A 9,995-nucleotide genomic window follows, 5' to 3' on the forward strand; every position below is an offset into this window, starting at 1 on the left:
GATCAATACCTAAGAAAATGGTGAACATTTTGGTACCAAACAGTAACTGGTGGCCACTGATTAACTGTCTACTGGCCAACTGGCCACGTTCTCTAGATATTGACCAAAAAGTTCGAATTTCTAGGTATTTAAGCAGCCATATCTCGAGAACTGTAAGTCATAGAGAGATGATATTTTGCTAATTTTTGAGAGAGAGAAAAAGGTGCGGATAAAGATTTACTTTTACATCTAGGAACAATTTCACTTATCCTTTCCGCTCCATCTCTCCATTCTTTATAAGTCCGTTCTGGCAATGCTCTTGGAGTATTCTAAACTGATTAATTCTCTAACAGTACTTTTGTAAATTAAAAATTTTGTACACGAATATTTGTTATGATATTTTGAGACTTATTGCGATTGTGTAATTATGCTAAAAAGAATATGCACAGACAGACTGCATAATAATAATTATTCCTAGAAGATTGTTTGCTAATACCAGTTACACACTTACGATGTCTTGACATTTTGATCCGGAATCATGAAATTAGCAAACTTGCTTTAATAGTACTTGTACATAGGAATTTTGTATACACGTACTTAATCCCATTCCAGAGTTCTAATGAAAATAGTGTATACTTGGTGGATGATCACTTATTATTTGCCTACTGTTCAGAACTTTTCATTTTGGAGCTTAAAAGTACTACTTTCAGAATGCGTTTGGATCCAAGGATTAGTTATCTATCAATTAGGCTGAAAAAGAAATAAGATTTTATAGAGTGATGTTAACAGCTATTTTAATGCTAATAATTCCAGTTTTCTTAAAGAAATAATAATAATAATAATAATAATAATAATAATAATAATAAAGATGAAGCATGAAGTGCTGAATTTGTAGTGAAAAGAAAGTGCAGTGGTGCTTGAGAATCTTTTCCCCAATAAGCCGATTCAGACTATTTTTGAAGTTGATGAAATTTGTTCATCAATACAAACTTAAGTTGTGGTGTCATTTGTGAAGTTAGTATAAAACATTTCACGTAATGCATGGCATCAAGACTTACCTTTTGTATTTCCTTTAAGTAATATATATATATATATATATATATATATATATATATATATATATATATATATATATATATATATATATATATATATATGAGACGCTGATAAGGAGAAATGGATGAAATGGTGGAGTGAATAAAGTGGGAGGAAACGGGAGAACCCAGAGGAAGCCCACGCACACGGTATTTGTCCACCACAAATTCCACTTGGCGCGAGCTGGGATCGAACCAGCGACCCCACGCACCATAGGTGAACGCTCTACCATTAAGCCACCGCGGCCACTCAGGTGAATAAAACTACGAATTCCACATTTTGAGCTTCGGTACTTTTTGAATTAAAGTAAAATTTTAGCTTCCACGATTACGCTCGTTAGGCTAAAGGAAACTGATGATTAATGGAAGTGCATGATTGTGAAATGATTTTTTTTATGCTCCCATCGGGAATCAAATTCCAGATCACGTGAAGCAAAGGCACACGCGTCAGCCAGTAGATCAGCGGGGAAGGTTTTCAGTACTTTTTGTATATATTAGTTTACCACCGATAGTATTTACTGGACCAGTACATCTTCGAAATCATACATAGTTGTGCCTCCGAAGTGAGAACATGGTGTATTTAGTAATAGAGCGGTCACATCTGGTGGGAGGAATCCCATGATTCGATCCCGGATTATAAAAGTTTGTGGTGGACAACATGGTGTCCATGAGTTTTCCAGGGCTTGTCTCGTTTTCTCCGATACTTATTCCACGAATTTTTTCATAATAATTCTGTTCCACTAATAATCCGTCTCCATTAATCTAAAAGTCATTACAGGGAGAAAGACTTCATTCATTCTTTCTCTCACAGTTCATTCTGTATTGAGACAAAGTAGACTAATCAAACGTGTGCATCTCTTCGTCTTTCGAATTCTTAACGGTTTTCTTCTAACTTGAACACTCTACCAAGATTTTTACTCTTTAAAATATTGCATTTGCCTGTTGTTTCTTTGGGGCCTTCCTTGCTCCGCCCTTGTATCACATCCAACTGTGGAATAATGGAATCTACGATTAAAAATAATGGAGATAATAATTTACCCAACTTCGATAAGATATTTTGTTCTTGAGTTACAGCTATGTTTGTATTTTTCCGACAAATTTTCATCTAGTCGTAACGCTCAAAGGAGGCATTTCTGCACACAAGTTGGTCTATACTTTTCCCATTATTTTGGTTTCAGGAATCACCTTCCAAACGTTGTTGGGGTTGTTTAGAAATACCCTGTAGATAATAGATTCTCGGTTTGATAGAAAGACATAACAATTCATTTGAAAAAAAAAAATCACCATTGATGTTTGAGAGTTCGTCTAACCACACCACAATACTATTGTCTCATTGAACTAACAGCAAATAGCTGAACAGCTAGACAAAGTAAGAAATGCTCCCAGCACATTGGTCTTGTTAAATAAACTTTGCTGCCTCCCTATTTATTCAGTGCGATTTTAGAAGTAATATTAATACAAAACAATCATAATCCAAACTTTTAACCTTGAGGAAGTGTGTACGAATTACGCTAGAAATAATGATGTATACGTTGTAAAAGTACGCACGTGGATATCTTTTATACCACGTACTGAGAATGATGTTCGTGTGTGTCTTTTGAGTCTGGTGGGACTTGACATGTTAAATTTGTTGCGAACAGATGGTCGCATCTTTCAGTTGGTAATTTTCAAGTTTTTTTCTTTTCTTTTTTCCAAAGCGTAACTCATCAGATCTTATATTTTTCGAAAGATCATTCACCATTTTCTGTTTTTGATCATTTCTGTCTATAGTTAAATAGCAGGAGTAGAATCAAATACAATATCTTTTCATTTCGTTGAATGAGGTAATTTGTAGATGTAAAATAAACTGAATTGAGGTTCAGCTCGTTAAAATGTGTAATTTCAACAATTTTCATATACCTGAATATTCGAGAAGCTTTGTTTCGCTCAAACGATAGTTTTATATTTAGTATAATTTCGGGAATATTGATTTTCAATTATTAAAATAACTTACTTGAAGTATTGATCCAGTGCGTGAATTTTGCTCCTAATAACTTATCCAGATGTAGGAGTGCATTTATCGGTAAAACGGAATAAATGAACACTGAAATTAAAGGATATATCTGAGAGTAATTAATATAATATATTTGATAGGCAAAATGTTTAAAATGCTTAAACTTTGATAAATATGCTTAGGCTTCATATTTTAGTTTCTGTTGAAGCTAATTGCATCGTGAGAAATGCCATGAGTCACGCTGTTATTGTAATCTGATGTCGTGGTCCAAAACTATACTTTGAAAAAAGTCAGGGATGGAGATATGACTAAAACACCGAAGAACCACCACGCCTCTTACGTAGAGGGATTTAAAAATGATTTAAAATGTCACTTATTTTGTTCTATGGTACCGGTAGCTTGATGGTTTCACATATTTCTCTCTCGAACGTATTGGCCTTTTTCTAAATATGGAGGATCACCGAGTGATGGGAAAATGTTGTGTTAACACAGCTTTCTCGTGGTTGTCTAGCATTTTCGCATTTTGCTATCTCTTCCAATTAATTACTTGCCTTTACCTACGCATCCTTATCTTTTTAACCTGCAAAACATAATCATAAGATGTTCATTTCATCTTTGGTTTTCGCATTTGACTGGATGGCGTGTTTTAAATAATTTGGTATTACCTTGATTTAATGCTTGAACTTCCCCTCACCGTGTGTCGATCGTTCGTTCTCTCATGTAGAGAAATTATTTGCATTTCTGACGCATGGGACGGTGTGCCGTGCGTAGCCATCTACTATGTAGTATTGACAAGTGATAAATTTCCGCGAATTGCGTGAACGTATGGATAGAGAAGGTAGTTCGCAACCAGCTGTGAATTGAATTCTGTTTAGCATTGCACGAAACAAGTAGAGGTTTTTAGGTATTGATTTTTGTTCTTGTCACATGGTAGATACAGTATCTTTGAAGTATAGTGTTATGCTCAACGTTTTGCGCACTTCCACGTGAATGGCCCATCAAAAATAATGAACACACTGCCTTTATATATATATATATATATATATATATATATATATATATATATATATATATATATATATATATATATATATATATACCCTTATTGCATGTTCATTTAATTTGTCTTGCCTTATACTTCATTCACTCTAAAAGTGATATTGTTAATATAAAGACGAAAATACCAATATGATTATCCTAGCCATGGTAAATTCTGTGGTATTGAAAAAAAAAAAATAGTTCAAAGTTTTGTAATTTTTTTTCAAGATATTTTCTGTATTCCAGTATTCCGGATGACTGGGACATTCATGTGGATGTCATCCATGTGCAGGTATTAACATAATAATAATAATAATAATAATAATAATAAAAACACGGTGAGTCCACAAGCTGTCTCAATTATTCCTAATAGTGTTAAGCGACATTTATAGGTAATCAGAAATCATAACATTTTCCTAGGAGGCTTTTGACGTGTTTCCAATGTCTCCCTGTATGTACACCCTTGTGCAAATTATTGGATTCAATGACATCTTGTACTGTGAATCATATATTCACATAAAACACAAATTTATATGCACAGAGCTGGGTTTTATCGCTTAGTATGTGTACCATTAACATAATTTAACATTTTTATTCTCTGAGACATTGTCCACAACTTTTTTTGTACGTTGCCCTGAGTACATCATTATTGAGCCACACTATTTAAAAAGGGAAACAGGTTTGTCTCTTGTGCAATCCTCAATCCTGATTTTGAGTTGAGTTGATATTGAGTTTAACGTGACGTTCAGTAGCGAGGCTATATGAGACATGGATCTACTGATTAACGTGGAATCAGAACCACATGAGCTCCCGTCGGGATTCGAACCCGGGTCTCCCGCGTCAAAGGCGCGTATGCTAACCGCTTAGCCACGGAGGAGCTCTCGATCCTGATTTTATTTTTGCACGTAGACACAAATTTTTGATCGGATTCATACCAGGTGAGTTTCCAGGCCGGTCCAAAACGTTTACCGTATTCTCTTCAAAAAATTGTTTGACTTTTTTAAGACGTGACAGTGCCAAGTCTTGCTGAAAAATGACAGATCCATTCCGTTGAAGTTGTTGAGTTCGTAACTACTCTCGACTGTTGCATATAGATGTATTCGTTATTGTTGATAATCTCTTAATAGGGACAAATACTTCTCACCCACTGTAGAAGAGTATCCCGAAAATATCGTTTTAACTGTCTGTTATACTATTTGGTGAATATTTTTCGGTGAAACGCGTTCGCCAGTTGCCCGACGAGTGTGCTGAATCCGCACCTCTTGGACTAGAAACTGACTCTGTCACCCTGACACCAAAGATCCAATCTATCTTCGAGCAGTTTCTGTATTTTCTTGAAAGCCCATTTGAAGCGTTTCTTCATCATAGCCCTTGTCAGTATTGTTTTTTATTTTCCGATATTTATTTATTTATAATTTGCCTTCATGCCTTACGGCCACCCTTCAGCAAACGTCGACGGATAACTGAGGAAAGCGCAACACTTGCGGTATCAACATTTGCGGTACTATTCGAAATAGCTTCTTATTCACCAAGTTAAGAGAGGATATTTTCGGGTGTTCAGTTAGTGGATAAGCACACACTATCAACTGCTATATAAAGACCAAATTTTATAACATTGGTGTAGCCAGCAAGTTGTTCTAGGGGAGAATAACATGACTTTTTCAGGGGACTCGGGGCTTTTTTGCATACTAAAAGCAGACTAAAAATCTTCTTTCAGAATATAAAACCATTATTAACTCACCACGTACATACATACCTTTCTCAGAACACGAAGAACATGTGAACCCAAATATAAGATCACTTATACAGAAAAGAAAGAAAAAAAAAACTTTATAGAGTATATTGTAGTCGCATCCGAAAGATGTAAACAAATGCTTGTTTGCGATTAATAATAATAATAATAATAATAATAATAATAATAATAATAATAATAATAATAATAATCTATGATTGGTTAAATGCCCGTCGATGACATTTAAAGGGAACTTCTAGAAATACTAATATTTTTTTTGTTTTCTTTTATAGGTTTCAATAACAGTTTTCCAATAACTATTTGCCAGTGTTTACTTAGAGTTGAAATATAATATTCTTTCTTCGTTTTCAACATATTGAGATATTTCTAATTACGAGAAAGTACTACGGAATTATCCAAAGAGCAACTTACCTGCAGAATGATTTTATTACAAGTCACTCATTTTGCACACAGTTGTCCATTGTTATGAGCATATTTAAGGATTTTTGGTCAGATCAAGCTCGTAATAAGTATGAGACACAAAATCAAAATCATCGTTTAATGAATTAGTTATTTATTTGCATAATTTATAATAGAGTTCAATTAGTACATTAAAGATAAACACACAACACTAACACATAAGCTAGGGCAGAACACGTTCTAAGGCAGAGCCTCGCCTCTGGAACTGATTTACAAGTCACTATTCCTTAACCTTCCTCTACTGATTGAAATGAAAATTACACCCACTAATGTGCGTGTCCTGCTGGAACAGTGTTCTTCGAGATGTTATTGCTGCTTGCTCGAAATCCAATTTGATTAATTTCGGATTCCAATCATTAATATTAGCCTTCACCAAACTGAAAAATTCCTGATATGTCTCACTATCTCTTGCTGGTAAGAGGCCGAAGATCAACGGAACAGTATTTGTTTCCTCCAAATTATGTTCCCGTTCTTGAAATTTTGATACTGTCTGTACTTAAAACCCTGATGAAAAGTGCATGGTTTCTTCTCAGAGGTTTCGATTACTGTAATAGTTTCCATTAGGTGGCCCGCGTGATTTCTTATATATCCATAACTTACCAAAATCAGCCAGTCAAAATGAGTCACATAATATTAGGCTGTTTCATCTCCATAGCCACCTCCTTTATTATTATATTCATTCTAATTTAGACTAAAGTGGTGTAAAATGGATGCTTTTGGCTCACGTTCCACGGTGTGTACCGCAAATGTACCACTGTCTAATAGAAAGTTTTGAACAGTACTGCAAATACTGGTTTTCTAGTTGTACCGCAAATGTCCTGATACAATAATTGAGTCGTGAACTTGAGCTCCTGCTCAAGCAATATACTGTATTTCTGAATGTCTATTTTTCTGTGAGTCAATTTTACTTGCCCCTAACAAATAAATCACCCTTAGCGGTTGGTGTATGTTTTCAACCGCATTTTCATTTCTTACTTGGAGAAACAGAACCCGTTTCGTTCTTAAAAATTTTACGTACAAGTACTACACTTAGCAGCAATCTCTCTTTAGGTTAGGGAAGTGTTTTCGTTCAATGTTACAATAGTTTGCATCTTTCTCGGACTAATATCGTCGTACGTCGTAGATATAAAACGTAACACGAATTGAAAAAGTGATCCTTCGCATTCCAAGTAGTGCTCTCAAACGGGTCGGGTCAGGTCAACTCGGGTCGGGTCAGCTCGGGTCGGGTTGTCGGGTCAGGCTAATCGGGTCGGGTTGTCGGGTCGGGTCAGTCGGGTCAGTTCACTTTGGTCAACTGAGTTTAGGTTGAGCTTAAACTCGGCTGGAGTCGAAAGCTGCTGTTTTTCACTAGCTGCCTAATTAAAAATAGCAATTTTCAATTGATTTTATAGAAACCATAAATCTATTTTGAACACTTGCAGCTAGTGTTTTTATGATAAATGCTTATTTTTCTACTTGTGTGTACTTTAATTTTTAAATGTGGAAGATTGATTTTACCAATCGACTGTAATATTAATATCTACGCCAATATGGAGTCTGGATTTAGAACAAAACTAGAAGTTGTTTAAGCAACGCCAAAAGAGAGATTGGATATGGACGACCAAGCCCAAGCAGGGCCGCGGTGGCTCAGTGGTAGAGAATTCATCTCTGGTGCATGGTGTCCAGTAGCGTAGCTAGAGTTTTTTCAGGGGGGGGGGGCAATGAAGGGCCCAAGAGGATTTTGAGGGGGACATCTCCAATATATATATATATATATATATATATATATATATATATATATATATATATATATATGTGTGTGTGTGTGTGTGTGTGTATTCAAGGTGAATGTTTCCATCTTTATTGTTCATGATTTTACTCTTTGGAAAACAGTGAAAATATAAGAATTTAGTACCACAAACAACTAGGATTCATTAATGCAATTGATTTCTAATATAAGTAAATAGTTATTTAATCATGGCGTTTAAAATATGTGTAGCTGGTTGACTTAAGTGGAAGCAAATACACTTTTACAGGTAAAGAAAACAACTTATAGGTTCATGCCTCTATTTGAAGAGGATCTTTCTATTCGTATGGGCAGCAGCAAACATATCCACAACTTGTTAAAGATCTAACGATTTAGCAATTTTCTTCTCAATATAAAGTAACACTAAGTTTTTCAACCTATCATGAGTCATTGACTTGCGTATACAAGTCTTTAATCTTTTCAAAGAAGAGAATGACCTTTCACATGTAGCACTAGAAACTGATATAATCACAGAGATGATACCTAGCTTGTAGGTTTCTAGGAATGCGTTTTTGTAGACACAAAGAAGATCAACGAAATTCGTTAAGGAATCAGCTTTCGTTTTCTTCTCGTCTTCATACAACTTAATTGTTAGAGCAACCCACATTATGCTTTATTTCTTGTTTAATTATGCTTTTTTTAAAATTATGCTTTATTATTAATTTCAATGATTATTTTACATTAATCGTGTATAATGTATATTTATCATACATCAAATATTCTAAATATCTTGATCTATTTATTGATATTTTTTTGCAACTAGTTTCTCTCATATTTAATGAACTTTCTGCTTAATTCATTGTAAAGAGATGTGCTTTGCTCGAATAAATTTTTTTCTATCATTTGTGTGCGCCTTACAGGTACATATATACAGAAAGGGAAAGTAAAAGATGCCACCAAAAAGTACAGAAAGTGCTTAAGTTCAAAAAGAAAACATAACAATACAGTGATGACGCCAGAGGGGGGCAAGGGGGGCGAGCGCCCCCCCTAGTAGCTACTTCTGCCCCCCTGACTGCCACCTAGACTGCCCCCCCAGACTCGTACAATCTTTAAACATTCTTCATGTAGTATTATATATCAGTATCATAACCAATCTCATTGACAAATTGTAGTCTACTTTCCATGAATTTACTATGTGGCAGATTAATCCTCAAGCTTTCTTCTTTGAGCGTCTGGGTATGCACGCATATTTCTGTTTTCTAATTTAGCCCCTTTTGAGATAAATTTTAGTTATACTTCTTTCTTATGATTTTTAATAATTGTGCCTAGCGAACAATAGTAGATTTGGTCGACTTGTTTTCTTCTCATTGGATCAACTTCGATTGGAAACAAAAGAAAGGTAAAACCAGTTACGTAACTTGTTTGTATTTGTCCAGGTTTGAAGTTTTCAGTTTCATATTTTGTTTTATTTAAAACTTCTTTTTTCTGAAACATTATTCTCGGCTTCCAATATTCAGAGGATGTGCTTATAACAGCTTAGTTTGCAACTACCAGGGCTTAATTTTTTGAAGGAGATAAAAAGAGTTGTGTTTTCCCTTCCTGCAAATGATAACAATAAAATTATGGAATGAAATTGATTCCCAATAAAATGTATTGTCAGAGTGCTGATCTTTAGTTAGTAATTGGTTTATACTAGTGCTCCTTTACTTATTTTGTTTCAAAGTACTGACGTGACGTCTACCATATTGACTAGGAACTGCTGAAAAATTCGTAGCCCAACCCAGAAGGAGTGCACGTGGATTGGTGAAGTTTTACTTCTTCTTCTCTTCTCCCGAGAGTCAATATACTACCTTGTACAGTGCTCCAGCTTTTGCAGAAAAGTTAAAAAAAAAAAAAAAAAAAAAAAAAAAAAAATCTAGATTTCCTCGCACCACTGTTCGTAGCACTACCCCT

The 9,995-nt window shown here is 34.9% G+C and overlaps 1 non-coding gene across 1 annotated transcript; it reads right to left on the minus strand.

Moving 5' to 3' along the window:
• Positions 1-1,248: 1,248 nt before the first annotated feature.
• Positions 1,249-1,321, minus strand: TRNAH-AUG (transfer RNA histidin (anticodon AUG)). Its single transcript has one exon. It is a non-coding gene; the product is annotated as a tRNA-His (tRNA).
• Between the last annotated feature and the right edge of the window lie 8,674 nt (positions 1,322-9,995).

This window comes from Thermobia domestica, chromosome 1 (assembly GCF_964235325.1).
Source record: "Thermobia domestica chromosome 1, izTheDome1.hap1.1, whole genome shotgun sequence".
In the NCBI taxonomy this organism is placed as follows: Eukaryota; Metazoa; Arthropoda; class Insecta; order Zygentoma; family Lepismatidae; genus Thermobia; species Thermobia domestica.